This window comes from Macaca thibetana, chromosome 6 (assembly GCF_024542745.1).
Source record: "Macaca thibetana thibetana isolate TM-01 chromosome 6, ASM2454274v1, whole genome shotgun sequence".
Classification (NCBI taxonomy): Eukaryota; Metazoa; Chordata; class Mammalia; order Primates; family Cercopithecidae; genus Macaca; species Macaca thibetana.
Window position 1 is genome coordinate 70,378,523 of NC_065583.1, and position 16,246 is coordinate 70,394,768.

The 16,246-nt window shown below is 39.4% G+C and overlaps 1 pseudogene; it reads left to right on the forward strand.

Moving 5' to 3' along the window:
* LOC126956138 (proline-rich nuclear receptor coactivator 2-like) overlaps window positions 1-9,953 on the forward strand; it is a 53,601-nt pseudogene extending 43,648 nt beyond the window's left edge.
* Window positions 9,954-16,246: the final 6,293 nt, after the last annotated feature.

A 16,246-nucleotide genomic window follows, 5' to 3' on the forward strand; every position in this document is an offset into this window, starting at 1 on the left:
ATAAAAAAATCATATGTAAAAATCTCCCCATATGCTAGTGATTAGTCTTGTTTTATTTTTTTAAAATAAGCAAATAATAAAAACAAACACAAGTACACTGATCTCCAGGTTCGCAGGACAGGAGAAGGGGCAGGGAGCAGAAATAAAAGTGGAAAAGGGGTATGAAGCAGGAAGGAAGCTGAGTGTCTGAGCTGGCCCAGTGTCTGAGTGTCAGTAATTTTTATAGATGGACAGACACTTCTTTTTCCAATAATTTAGCACTAAAAATGTTTATTGAACACTTGCTATAGAGACTACAGTGACAAAGAAAGAGACTGGTGTAAACTGAGATTTGTGAAACAGGCAGAGAATCAAGTAGGCCTGGTAGGCCATGGGAAGGAGACCTGCTGTAATTAATTTTAAGGACAACTTGGAGCTATTGAAAGATTTCAAAGAGGGGAGTGACATAATCCCATGTATACTTCATCAAAATTACTCTGGCTACTGGGTAGCAAATAGACTGAATGGAAGAGAATGGCAGCAAAATATCCACTTATTTCTATGTAGTCACTTCCTGAGTGAAAGAGAAAGCTTTCCTTAATTGAATTTAGTCCCTGTGACATTAGCCTTTGCAGGTGTTCAGGGTAGAATTGTGGAATGAGCTTTCTGGCCCTAGTGCCTGCTATAGTTGGGATGTTTGCCCCCTCCAAACCTTATGTTGAAATTTGATATTCAAGGTTGGGCCTCCTAGGAGGCATTTGGCTCATAGGGGCAGATCCTTTGTAAATGGATTAATGCCTTTTCTTAGGGATGGGTGAGTTCTCATTCTGTTAGTTTTTTGTTTGTTTTGAGACAGAGTCTCACTTCTTGCCCAGGCTGGAGTGTAGTGGTGTAATCTTGGCTCACTGCAACCTCTGCCTCCCAGGTTCAAGCAATTCTCATGCCTCAGACTCCCAGGTAGCTGAGATTACAGGCATGCACCACCACACCCAGCTAATTTTTGTGTTTTTAGTAGAGACAGGGTTTCGTCATGTTGGTCAGGCCAGTCTCGAACTCCTGACCTCAAGTGATCCACTCACCTCAGCTTCCCAAATTGCTGGGATTACAGGTGTGAGCCATTGCTCCCAGCCTCATTCAGTTCGTTTCCACAAGAGCTTGTTGTTAAAAATAGGCTGGTACCTCCAACCCCCTCACCTGCTCCCTCTCTTGCCTTGTTATCTCTGCACACACTGGTTCCCACCTTCCACCATGAGCGGAAGCAGTTTGAGGCCCTGACTACATGCCCAATCTTGAACTTTCCAGGCATCAGAATTGTGTATCAAATAATCACAGCCTCAGGCACTTCTTTATAGCAACACAAAATGAACTAAGATAAATCCTTTCCCTCCTTGTGTTAATACTCTTCTTAACTCTTCAGTTCACACTTACATCTGTAAACAAGAAGCCTCCACTTTCCTTTTTTCTTTTGGGAGAGCATTTAGTCACCTGACTAGGAAGAGATTGTTAAACCAATTCAATAACTGACAACATTCTAAAAAGTGATCTTTCCCCTCTAGGAGGGATGTTCACATTTTAGGATGTTCACATTTTAAAAGGTGCAATCCATTAAACCAACAAGAGCATTAATGGTAAGTTTTCAGGCTTGAATTACTGAGCAGGGCTATCAAGGTATTTGAGGTGGGAGAATTTGAACACCACTCAAATCCATCACCAAGTATGAAATATGTAGGCCTATATTTGGACTCCAATGAAAGGTTACTTTTGATGTCAAAAAGCATGTCTTCATATCATTGACAAAACCAAAGGTCCTAAAGGTTAGCACATGGACCAGTCCATTAGGCACAGACTGCGCAATAGACAGTAGACACAGAGAATCACCCATCCCACCATTGTCCCACCTTATCAGAGCTCATATTAGGGCCTGAAACTGAATTTGGCATCAATTTTAAACTATTCATTGAGGCACCTAACATCTATGATAGTCATAAACATTCCATTTATGACCTTGACCTTTGTGATTCTTTTAGTGCTAATATAGTAGCTCTAGGGGTTTCCCACACCACAGCTCCTTTTTATTCTTTCTCAAATGTGGATGTGGAAGAATCAATGCAAAATGAAGACAACAAATGCTTCAACAAATACTAAAATGAAGATAACAAACACTTATATCACATGATTTCAATATACAAACTTGTTTGCGGGCTCTAAAAATAAAAATATGCATATATTCAAAGTTCATGGCTACCTAGAATCTCACATGGATCCTCTCAGTATTACTTAGATGCTTCTTTCCAGGTTCTGGAGTCAGATTGTCTAGATCCAGGTGTTGGTTTTACCCTTTCCTAGTTGTGAGAACTTCAACAAATCATTTTACTTTTCTGTGCTTTAGTTTTCTCATTTCTATGTGGAAATATTGCTGACACCTACTCATAAGGAATTTCTGAGGATTAATTGAAAACCATAAAGCACGGAGCACAATGTCTGGCATGTAGTAAGTACTCAATAAACCTTAGTTATTATGAGTTACTCTGAATAGTTGTGATGGTTAATATTGAATGTCAACCTGATTGGATTTAAGGATGCAAAGTATTGTTCCTGGTGTGTCTGTGAGGGTGCTGCCAAAGGAGATTAACATTTGAGTTCGTGGACAGGCAGAGGCAGATGCAGACCCACCCTCAATCTGGGTGGACACTATGTAACCAGCTGCCAGTGTGGCCAGAATAAAAGCAGGCAGAAGAAAATGGAGAGATTAGACTGGCTTAGTCTCTAAGCCTACATCTTTCCCTCATGCTGAATGCTTTCTGCCCTAAAATATCAGACTCCAAGTTCTTCAGCTTTGGGACTCAGACTGGCTTCCTTGCTCCTCAGCTTGTAGATGGCCTATTGTGGGACCTCACTTGTGATCATGTGAGTTAATACTCCGTAATAAAATTTTATATATATATATATATATACACACACACACACACACACACACACCCTATTAATTCTGTACCTCTAGAGAACCCTAACACAGTAGTATATCAGATGTATTAGAAAATATATTATTTTATACCACCATTCTGAAATTACAATGTATTCGTTTGCCTGAGCTATTACTATAAGCTCCTTGTAGATAGTGTATTAATCTCTTCTCACACTGCTATAAAGAACTATCCGATACTGGGTAATTTATAAAGGAGAGAGGTTTAATTGACTCACAGTTCCACATGGCTGGGGAGGCCTCAGGAAACTTACAATCATGGCAGAAGGTGAAGTAAACATGTCCTTATTCACATGGTGGCAGGAGGAAGAGCCAAGTAAAGCGGGGTAAAGTCCCTATAAAACCATCAGATCTTGCAAGAACTCATTCACTATCATGAAAACAAAAGTATGGGGGTAGCCACTTCCATGCTTCAATTACCTTCCACCGGGTTCCTCCCCTAACACATGGGGATTATGGGAACTACAATTCAAGATGAGATTTGGGTGGGGACACAGCCAAACCATATCAGGTGGAGTCTATGACTCTTTTAACTATGTATCCTTATTGGAATAGCTAGTGTATATCAGGTTTTTATTCAATGTTTGCCTAATAACTGAATGAATAAAATTTTCAGACTTTTTGCTCATGCTTTTCTTTGTTTAAATAATCATATTATTTAAGTGTTTTAAAATTTTTGGAGGTTTTCTGGGTGTCTTAGTATGTGCAGGCTGCTATAACAAAATAAACTGAATGGCTTATAAACAATGGAAATTAGTTTTTCATGGTTTTAGAGGCTGGGAAGTCTAAGATCAAGGTGCCAATGATTCAATGTCTGGTGAGGGCTTTCTGATTCATAGACAGCACCTTCTAGCTACATCCTCAAATGGTGAAGGGGCAAAGCAGCTCTCTGGGGCCTTTTATATTTATTTAATATAAATTATTTATTTGAATGGAACTATTTCTTTTTAAAAAAACAATTTTATTGTGTACATTTAAGTCATACAACATGATGTTGTAAGATATATATATATAGTAAGATGTTTACTACAGGGAACAGATGAACATATCAACATATCCATCATCTCAGTTACCCATTTTGCTTCTCTGGGGCCTCTATTATAAGGGCACTAATTCCATTGATAAGGGTGCTTTGCACTAAGGACCTAATCATCTCCCCAAGGCTCCAGCTCCTAATACCATAACTTTGAGGATTAAGATTTCAACATATGTATTCTAAGTGAAGTAACACAGGAATGGAAAACCAAACATTGTATGTTTTCACTGATATGTGGGAGCCAAGCTATGAGGATGCAAAGGCACAATAATGATACAATGGACATTGGAAACTTGAGAGGAAGAGTGGGGGAGGGACGAGGGACAAAAGACAACAAATACAGTAGAGTATATACTGCTTGGGTGATAGGTGCACCAAAATTTCACAAATCACCACTAAAGAACTTACTCCTATAACCAAATACCATCTGTACCGCAATATCTTATGGAAATTGTTTTAAAATATCTAAAAATAGAAAAGGTAAAATAAAATAAAGATTTCACATACGTATTTTGGGAAGACAAAACATTCAGATCATAGCAATGTGTCTAGAGAGGTAGCAGTGTCTAAGTGTCACAAAGATAATAACAGGAAGCACTGCACTGGGATCTAAACAGTGCGAGCCTTCGTGCTGTGCTCTGAGCACTTTTAAATATGTTGTACCTTGTGTTTCTCAGTACAACTCTAAGATATAGGGGCATTAACATTTCCAAATAATAAATAAGGAAATATAGCTAACTGACTTGAAGGCATTCAGCTCATAAGGGCAGCAAACATGAATGAGAAGGGTGAAATGCAATGGTTGGAACCCCAAATGGTGTAGCTCTGCCACTTACCAGTTAAGTGACTGATATGGTTTGTCTGTGTCCCCAGCCAAATCTCATCTTATAGTTCCTGTAATCCCCACGTGCGAGGGACCAGTGGAAGGTAATTGAATCATGGAGACGGTTTCCCCCATGCCATTCTTGTCATAGTAAGTTCTCATAAGAGCTGATGGATTTATAAGGGGCTTATAACTTAGTTCTCATTCTTCTCTTTACTGCCACCACGTGAATAAGGATGTGTTTGTTTTCTCCTTCTGCCCTGATTGTAAATTTTCTGAGGCCTCTACAGCTCTTCAGACCTGTGAGTCAATTAAACCTCTTTCCTTTATAATTTACCCAGTCTCAGACAGTTTTTTATAGCAGCATAAGAATTGACTAATATAGTGACCTTGACCAAGTTATTGAAACACACTCTTATTTTTTGGGTTGCCTTATATGTGATGTAGAAATAATGCCAGTATTTCACATATACACGATGGAATACTATGCAGCCATAAAAAAGAAGGAGTTCATGTCCTTTGCAGGGACATGGATGAAGCTGGGAGTCATCATTCTCAGCAAACTAACACAGGAACAGAAAACCAAACACCGCATGTTCTCACTCATAAGTGGGAGTTGAACACTGAAAACACATGGACACAGGGAGGGGAACATCGCACACCAGGGCCTGTCAGGGGGTGGGGGGCAAGGGGAGAGAGAGCATTAGTACAAATATCTAATGCATGCGGGGCTTAAAACCTAGATGATGGTTTGATAGGTGCAGCAAATCACGTGGCATATGTATACCTCTATAACAAACCTGCATGTTCTTCACATGTATCCCAGAACTTAAAGTAAAATTTAAAAAAAAGAAAGGAAGGAAGGAAGAATGCCAGTATTCTCGTGTAGGGCTGTTTTGAGGATTAACTAAAGAAGTGATTATATTGTCTCCCTGTCTTCTGTAACCTAGTCTTCTGTCTGCTGAGTTCCCCAGTGGGCCCACAACTGTATCTTTGGGCCCCACTGAGCCTATCCTCTTTGAGTCATGCCCAAATCTTTAGCATTTGCTCACTTCTTCCTCGACATGGTCAAACTCCAAAACTCTCTTCCCTTGTGTCCCTTTCACACAAAGAACATTCATTGAAAAACAATTAAAGCAAATTAATAGCAATGTTGAATAAAGCTCAGAGTGTGATTCTCCTGAATTTTTCTGTCAGTTTGCGATTGGTTGGTTTTACCATCTCTCTCTGCAACGAAGAAATGCATTCATGATGGGAGATGTGCAGACACCATGGCTTTTTTCCTAAGGAGGAGCAGGGGCCTTCCCAGTTTCACAGATTACACCTGGTAGGTAATTACTAACTCTGTATTTGGGTGAGATCGGCCCGTTTAAGCAACTAATTGCAACATGGAGTGATGGGAGCCTTAAGCCAAGGGCAGGTGTTCTCAATATGGACTGGAAAATAGAATCACGTGGGAAGCTTTTAAAAGGCTTGACTCTCAGGCCATACTGTAGACCAATTAAATGAGCGTTTTTTGAGTTAAGAACCAGACAGGTATTTTTTTTAACTGCTTACATTATTTCAATTTAATCTGGGAAGTTAATACAAATATATTTCAATATTCAGCCAAGATTGAAAAACGCTGGCTGCCATAAGACTTTGTGGCCACAACAGTTAAACTAATCTAATCAGTTTTCCTCTGGCTCCTTCACAAAACAGTTTGTTCACCTGGAAACTTGCGCTCGCCTATAAGAAGTCATTTGCATTGCCTTGAAGATGATTTTCATTTTGCCGAAATTATCACCAATTAAAAGTCAAATACATAACCAAATTCTGATATTTAATGTTACTATTTGAATATATGTTTCTCATTTCTAAAATCAACTGGTAGGAAGTCAAACTAACATACCTGATAACAGAAAATAATAATCTCTTATTCGATGCTTGAAATTTAAGGGATTTCCGGTGAGGAGTCCTCACATGTTGGATGGTGTCGTCATCTACTGGCACAATGTGGTATTGCAGCTCATTCCTTAGATCCTGAGGACTCCAAGAGAGTAGTAAAGAGTGCCTCTGCCCAGAAGCGGTTTATCATTCACTCCAGCGAAACATACTTTTTCTGGGTGCAATACGTGGATTCCGCTATCCTTCAAGGAATCTTGGTTCTTACATAAAGACTAGTACTAGTGACCAAAATCTAATGCTGTCTGTGAATATTGGAGTTAGTGTTCAATCAAATTGTGTTCTGATGTAGAAAAAATATTTGTGGAGAATAGACATACAGGAAAAAAAAATGTTTCGGAGGAAACTTTAAAAAAAAATATTTGTGGAGAATAGCGGAGGAAAACTTTAAAAGCATTCTGTGGATTAAACTAAAATTTCAAAGAGTTATAAATCCAGAATATTAGGAGCCCTCCCTGCTCGTGATTTATTTTAAATTGTACTGAATAATGCTTGTGTTATAATCCAGCCTGTCTGGAGGACCCTATAACAAACACTGAGATTCATCTTCCCAATATCCATTAGCCTCTTCCCCTTTACTAACAGCATGCAAATTTTGTTCCAAAAATAATTGTCCCAAGCTACAAAAACTCAACTAGCACCCCACGCCCTTCAGTTAGGGACCTCTACATGAAAGAGTTCTCATCAATGGAATATTGATAACAACAGTCTGCTGGGAATTTCTGGGGAAAAATTTTGCTTCCTGATAAACATGCAATTCTTCTTCATCCTGTCTGCCAGTAAGGTGGGCAAATGTAAAATAGGTGTCGTCGGGTCATTAGAACAGAAGCCACATGCTAAAGACAGGAAGGTAGGGAGGCAGATGGAGCCTGGAACAGCAGTGACTTCATGGACCTGCTACCCTAACTCTGGACTCCCTGTCTCCCTAAAGAAAGCCATTATAGACTGAATTTTGTCCCTGCAAAATTTATGTGAAGTCTTAACCCTTCATGTGACTGTATTTGAAGATAGGTCATTTTGGAAGTAACTAAGGTTAAGTGAGTCATGGGGTGAGACCCCAATCTGATCGGACTGGTGGTCTTAGAAGAAGAAAAAGAGATCTGAGGAACTGAAAAGAGCAGCAGCCATATCTTAGACTCCCTTGCCTCCAGAACTGTGAGAAATAAATTTCTGTTGTATAAGTCACCCAGTCTAGAGTATTTAGTTACAGCAGCCTACACAGACTAAAAACAAACTCATCTGGTTAAGCCACTGTAATGGATTTTCTATTGCTTGCCTGTGCATTGTCCTCTGATGCAAAATGGGGTACCTGAAAGTGGGATGTTGCAATTAAAAGAAACAAAAATATGAAATTTCCAGGAATATAAGGTAGAGAGGTAGGCAGGTCTCATCCATTACAAGCTGTGAAGTTGATGACCTTTTTCATGTGGTTATTAAATATTTAATTTTTGTGCTTATTGTAGCTGCAGCATCAAGGGAAGTAATAGGAAAATTTAAAATGTGTGTGTTTCTTATTGCTGAGTTTTCCAAAGTCCTCCTTGAGAGAAGTGAATTCATACTAAAGATAGTCATTCTGACAGCTAAGAGAGGTGTGTGGGCCTGTGGCCTCTAATCTAAGATGTCTGAGAAGCCTATATGATAAGAGTCTACCAGCTTTGGGAAGAAAACACATTGCTTTCCTACCTCAAACTGAAGCCTTTCGTGTCAGAGCTGAAGCACAGCCCTAGCAGGGGCTGGTATTGGGTCCACAGCTGTCTCTTCCAGGTCTCTGCTGGACAAAGGAGCCATACCTGCTGGTAAATAGAGATTAAAGGGTGTTGCTTTTCCTCCAAATGTATGATTTCACATTGCTGATGACAGAAGGTAAAAGGAAAGACTACGTATGAAAAATGAAGACCTGTGACCAGGAAACAATATTTCTCAGACCTTCATATTATGACTCCATACGATCTTTGGCTGTGGTTGCTCACATTGAATAGACTGAAAGTCTACTAAATTTTAGAAGGAACTGTATTTCTAAAGAAATATCAGGTCAGTAGAGGCACAAGGAGGAGGTAGGGTTGCAGACACCACGGTGGGCAGCAGTTCACTCATCAGTGCCCATGGGCTTTGGTCCGTGCCTCAACCTGAAAAGGCAGGAAAGCTTTGACATGGAGAGGGAGCTGCTGCCGCCATAGTTCTGAGCTTGAGGTTGCTAGGTCTTATCTCAAACTTGTATATTGAGGAGACTCAGATGTTGGCCTCAGCTCCTAGGATGAACTCAGCAGATAGACCTATGAGAACTTCTATACTGAGACAAAGGAAACGATCCATCAGAAAGCAACATCTATTATCTTGAGCTTGGCAGCAAGGAAGAGGACAGGTATTGGAAACCCTGCTCTCTAAAAAGTTGACCAAAAGGTGACAAAGAAGCTGAAGGTGGGTGGTGGAGAGAGGTATAACATTCTATCCCCTCAATCTAGAAATATTGGTAAGAACCAACAGCAACTTAATAGAGGACCAAGGATCAGAATTCCCAGAAGACGGTTCATAAGAAAAAAGAAAGAGGACATGGTTAGAACTCATCAGCAACTGCATAACAGGTCATGCAAAATGGGGGGAAGAATAAAAATTTCCCAAATAATCAAAATTGGAACTCTAGCTTATCAGGTCCCAGCTTACTTTTTTTAAATTTATTTTATTTATTTATTTATTTATTTATTTATTTGTTTATTTTGGAGACAGGGTCTCACTCTATTGCCCAGGCTGGAGTGCACTGGTGCCATCTCAGCTCACTTCAACCTCCACCTCCCAGGTTGAAGAGATTCTCCTGCCTCAGCCTCCTGAATAGCTGGGACTACATGTGCCCACCACCATGCCTGGCCACGTTTGATATTTTTAATAGAGACATGGTTTCACCATGTTGGCCAGGCTGGTCTTGAACTCCTGACCTCAAGCAATCCGCCCACCTTGGCCTCCCAAAGTGCTGAGATTACAGGCATGAGCCACTGCGCCCAGGCCCCAGCTTACTTTTTAAATCTCAAGCGAATCAGAACTATGCTGGAGTCAAATTTATTGAGCTGCCATCACCAAGCATTCTTCCCAAACCATCATTCCACTGGGTTCCTGTTTCCTTTATTCCTTCAGATAAGAAAAGAATGATATTTCAAATTAAAACCTTACTTAAAGTCAGGTATAAAATAAGATAAAGTACTGATGTTTAAATTTAGTTGCATTGCCGGGCGTGGTGGCTCACGCCTGTAATCCCAGCACTTTGGGAGGCCGAGGCGGGCAGATCACCTGAGGTCGGGAGTTCGAGACCAGCCTAACTAACATGGAGAAATCCCATCTTTACTAAAAATACAAAATTAGCCAGGTGTGGTGGCACATACTTGTAATCTCAGCTATTCAGGAGGCTGAGGCAGGAGAATTGCTTGAACCTGGGAGGTGGAGGTTGTGGTGAGCCAACATTGCGCCACTGCATTCCAACCTGGGCAAGAGGAGCGAAACTCCGTCAAAAACAAAAAAGAAAAATTTAGTTGTGTTTACAGATAGCTGTCAGTTGGTCTGAAACAAATTCACCAGGGAATTAATCTATTAGTGTAGAATTGTTAATTATTGTAAAATATATAATTAGACTTCATTTGTTTTATGTGCATTGTGATGTAATATAGCATCAGTGCAACTTAAAGTAACTAAAATAATAATTGTACTTGTTGTTAAGTGTTCTCACCTGAGTAACTTTTAAGTGAAACCATTCAAGTTTAGATTTGGGGAGTGGTAAGGGAATCAACTTTTTCTTTTGTTTGTTCAGGGAAAATGGTGATTTAAGATTATCATTCATGGATCAGTAGATTGTTGAAAGTTTGTGAATCAGATTATAAACATTTATCTAAGACATACAAGGACTGAGGGCTAGGTAAACATCTGAAAGTTTAGTCTCTAGAAACACCCAAACTAGTAATGAGCCAACAACCAGATGTACTGCTAAAGGAAAATGTAAATGTTTTTAATAGCTGCATTTTAGTAAATTGTACAGTGGTGAAGGTGGAAAGGGCACTTGGGACTCATTAGAATGAGGCAGAGTATACTCCAATGGCCCTGTTTCTCAGATATAGTGAATAAGTGTCTGCCAACAATATACCAAAACCATCTTTTAGAGAAACACTATTTAATGGTCACTCAATAGCTTTCAAAATACGTATTAACAGCACTGCACAACCTGTTCTGAAAGTGATCTGGCATCATCATTCCTGCAAAATATGCTTTGGAGAGAGGAAGCTTGCTTGGGGCAGTTGTATAATATGAAAGTTTTAAGTTCCTAGGGAAGAAAGAGCCATGTAAATACATGTAATAAACTGATGCATGCGTAAAATTCTCTTGGCCTTTATCCTACAGAAATGAAATATTTAATATGAATTTTCTGAATGTAAGATTATGGACTGTTTTTTATCCTATGGCCTAATTTTAAAGGCCCAAAATAATATATTTTTAAGTTTGCCCTTGTGCTGAAGTACCAGTGTATGTATGTTATGCTTGATTTGGTTGTAAACTGTATTTCAAAGTAAATCCTAGTGTAATAAGTTTTATAACCAAAAAGGTTTAGGCTGCTGAACCATTGTTTTTAAGAGATATAAAGTGCAGCAAGGGACTTTTTTTTTTTTTTCCCTTCTCTAAGCCCAGAGAAGAACTACTAAGTGGTACCTCCAACCTCAAATATTTGTCTCGGCTTTTACCAAGACTTGTAACCTATGATACAAAGATAGTTTATGTATGGTGCCAGTGGTGGTTGTTTTTTGTTTGGTCAAGAGTAAGTGCAACCCAGGGGACCACTTATGCAAAAGATGTAAACTCTTGCATAATACATTGGTAACATATTTTACCAATCTCAAGGGTAAATGCTAAATACAAGTTACCCAAATAGCAAGTTAAAAGAAATAACATATGAGGGTCAATTTAATATTTCTAATTGTTAATGTTCTGTTTTCCAATTTGTCATCTTTGTGATGTTTATAAGCAGATGGCTAAGTTGTATTTCTCCAAATAAATTCAGATAAAATAATATTGCCCAAGTAAAATATTAATAACCTAAAGACAAGTTGATATGGTACTTAATGTACATAACATGAACTTGAAGCATAAAATTAAAATTGTTTCACCCCCCCCCACAAAAAAATATCCAACATCATATGATCAATTAATTAATAAGAAATGACGGAGCCCCCACATTTCACCCACAGGAATGAGTTGTGGAAGCTGTGCAGCCCTGAAAGGTTGTCCTCTCCGCATCTCTTTTGGAGTGGCCATAGAGAGTAATAAACAACAGGACCCTAGCAAATTTGGCTATGCCAAGAAATGTATTTCACTGTGAGAGCAGGGAGTCCTTATTGTTCCTGCCTAGCAATAATTGATTGATGTGTGCTATGTGGCCAGGGACTGCTGTGTTTCTTGTTCTTCCTTTTTCCAAACAAAGACTTATAACTTCCGTTTAACCTTATGGCTCACCAGATAATGAGGAACCACTTCGAGACCTGATGAAAAGCAGAAAGCACATTACCAAAGATCCTATATTTGAAGTGAATAAATTAACTGGATGAGACAATGGTGTGGTATTTCTCAGGGAGAGGCTGGAGAAGGTATTCTATTTATGAGAGGAAAAGTGTGTATGAATATTACAAAGCCAAAGGGGTAGAATGTGGTAGAAGCCACTAGTTTTCCACCCAGTAAACTTTCTCCTTTTATTTCTTATTAACAGAATCCCACTTTTGTTCAAATCAGCAATGTGCTGAAGAGCTGAGGATATGGTGACTGATCAGTGTTCCCTTTTGATGTTAACTGCAAGAAGGCTTAGAACTAAATTTGCAGCTCGTCTTTAACAAGGAGGTCTCTGTGATGTGCAGTATTGTAATGGCCCCATTCCTGGTTACAGCTTATCTTTCCATCCATGATTTCCATTTTTCTTTTTCACCTATCTTCATACATACTGTTTTGCTATACTTACTTATCCCATCAAACCACTTTAAAACATTTAAAAATAAACCATGTAGAAAGAACAGCAAGGAAAGCCAACAGAAATAAAGAGGAAGCGAGAAAAAGACAGAGAAGGAGAAGGAAGGAAGGAAGGAAGAAAGGAAAGAAGGAAGGAAGAGAGAAAGAGGAAAAAGAAAGGAAGGAAAAAGAAAGAAAATAGAGACAGAAAGAAAGAGAGAGAAAGAAAATAAAGAGAAAAGAGGAAGAAAAGAAAGAGAAGAAATAAAAGAGAAAGAAAGGAAAGAAATAGAAAGAAAGATAGAAAGAAAGAAAAGAAAGGAGGAAGGTAGGAAAGGAAGGAGAGAGAAAGAAAAAGGGAGATGTAAAAAGGGAAGAAGGGAAGAAGGAAAGGAGGAAAGGAAGAGAAAGCAAAGGACATAAAACCTACAATTTGAACCTTGCAGATCTAAACCTATGAAAGGAAGATAAATGTCATTACTACTGATGACTTAAGAATTTTGCGGCCGGGCGCGGTGGCTCAAGCCTGTAAACCCAGTACTTTGGGAGGCCGAGACGGGCGGATCACGAGGTCAGGAGATCGAGACCATCCTGGCTAACACGGTGAAACCCCGTCTCTACTAAAAAATACAAAAAACTAGCCGGGCGAGGTGGCGGGCGCCTGTAGTCCCAGCTACTCGGGAGGCTGAGGCAGGAGAATGGCGTAAACCCGGGAGGCAGAGCTTGCAGTGAGCCGAGATCCGGCCACTGCACTCCAGCCTGGGCGACAGAGCGAGACTCCGTCTCAAAAAAAAAAAAAAAAAAAAAAAAAAAAAAAGAATTTTGCAACATGATTTGTAGAGAAAGGCTAACAAAAGATGTGAGGCATTACAAAGGAATACAAAGATAAAATTAATCACCTGAAGTGTATGCTTATAGTTCCAAGCTTTTGAAATATTCTTTCTCTCAGTTTCTGGTGGCATGTAGGAAATACTTTGATGCATGATAGCCTGTAAGCACAGCATCATGCAAGCTATTCCAGGGACAACTCCCCCCAACCACAATGTCACTGGCCAGGTAACCTGATGAGCAACTGTTGTTTTTAATTTGGCAGAGAAAAGGTGGGGCCAGAATGGGAGTCAAGCTGAGTGACCGATTTAAGATCTCACAGATATGAGTGCCTCATGTATATTTTGTGTACTATAAATATTTAGTGTCACTTGGTCCTTCTATCACTTTCTGTATTCATGTCCATGTTCTCTACTTCTTTTATTTCTTTTTTTTTTTTTTTTTTTTTTTTGAGATGGAGTCTGGCTCTGTGGCCCAGGCTGGAGTGCAGTGGCCGGATCTCAGCTCACTGCAAGCTCCGCCTCCTGGGTTTACGCCATTCTCCTGCCTCAGCCTCCCAAGTAGCTGGGACTACAGGCGCCCGCCATCTCGCCCGGTTAGTTTTTTGTATTTTTTTAGTAGAGATGGGTTTAAACCGGATTGGTCTCGATCTCCTGACCTCGTGATCCGCCCGTCTCGGCCTCCCAAAGTACTGGGATTACAGGCTTGAGCCACCGCGCCCGGCCTTACTTCTTTTATTTCTCTAATACATCTCATGGGTCACTAACTTGTTTATCTCTGCTTAACAAAGATACGCTTTGCTCATCCATTTGTTTTGGATCTTGCCCTTTATGGCAAAATAGAATGTCCTCAAATAAAGAGGATATTCAATATCCTCAGTGACACCTGGCATGTTTATTTTTATTTTTTATTTTATATTTATTTAGGTTTTTTTTTTTTGAGATGGAGTCTCACTCTGTCACCGAGGATGGAGTGCAGTGGTGTGATCTCAGGTCACTGCAACTTCTGCCTACCGGGTTCAAACCATTCTCCTGCCTCAGCCTCCCCAGTAGCTGGGATTACGGCATGCACCACCACACTCAGCTAATTTTTTGTATTTTAGTAGAGATGTGGTTTCACCATGTTGCCCAGGTTGATCTTGAACTCCTGAGCTCAGGCAATCTGCCCACCTCGGCCTCCCAAAGTGCTACAATTGCAGGCATGAGCCACTGAGCCCAGCTCACCTGTTATCTTTTACTTTAACAGTGCTCCTTTCTACATCCATTCATAAGAAGAGAAAATGTCTAATTTTAAAATTGTCTTAATGCATCTCACTAAAATAAGTATATGTAAAATTTTAAACAAATGCCTATCACATAGAGTATATATTGGCATTAATATCTATCCATATCTTAATTGGGCTTTTCAGACATATTTCAATATGGTTCAATAAAAGTAGAGATTAACACCTACCTAAACATGAGCTATGGTCCAGGCAGCAAATAATTTCATTAAATAAGTCAATTGACTTACATATCGGAAGGTGCATTTTGCAACTTATTCATCTGAAAAGATTTCTGCTCAAGGTGGGGCGCGGTGGCTCATGCCTGTAATTCCCGCACTTTGGGAGGCTGCGGTGGGCGATCACCAGAGGTCAGGAGTTTGAGACCTGACCTGACTAACATGGTGAAATCCCATCTCTACTAAATATACAAAAATTAGCTCAGCATGGTGGTGCACGCCTGTAATCCCAGCTATTCGGGAGGCTGAGACAGGAGAATCGCTTGAACCCGGGAGGTGGAGGTTGCAGTGAGCTGAGATTGCACCATTGCACTCCAGCCTGGACAACAGAGCAAGACTCTGCCTCAAAAAAAAACAAAGAGTTTTGCTCAAAAGCTATCACATAAATATACTGTAGACTATGGCTTCATTGTAGGAATGCAGTTTGTCATGATTAAGGTGTCCAGTTAGTGACAACTGACTTTAACTGGCCATATTCTGGGCTAGTGTTATTTTTCTATTCTTTGCGGAATTAGTACTTGCCATTTAGGATTTTGGTGTCCTGATAAAGAATATTTGTTAAGAAAAATTATCCAAATTTTGAAATAAGGAAAAAATACTACTGCATGCCCTTCAAAAGTTATGCTAGAGCATTAGTTAGGAAGCCACATTGTCTGACGAGGGTCATCTGATGATGTAAGGGAACGTGATTTTGGCTGATTATTTACATTTGACTAAGGCCCTGATTCTGTAATGTTATTTGTTAACTTGTAAAAGGTTGATAGGTTGTTAAAAACTGTGTGCCAGTAGAGAGATGAGTGATTTCTTTTCAGAAGAAAAGATATCCCAAATTTTGATATTTATTGCTCTGCAGAACATTAATTTTTGTATTTTAAAATAACTTATTTATTAAAAATGCAAACATTTTGGTTTCATCCAAATATAAATTATGATATTCTTAGTGGGAAAGCATTAACAGTTTTATATATAACTGAGCAATTGATTTCAGCAGTCTTTCTTTCAGTCTCTTGTATCCTCTTAGAACCAGCTTTACTTTCCTAATAGTTCCATCACTGAGTTAAATATCTCTTTCATCATTGAGTTAAATACACTTCTAGTTTTCTTAAAATTATATTTTGTCATATTCCCTTTTCCTACCCTCATTCAAATTAAATTAGGAAATAGACAAAAGTGTAATCAAGATGAT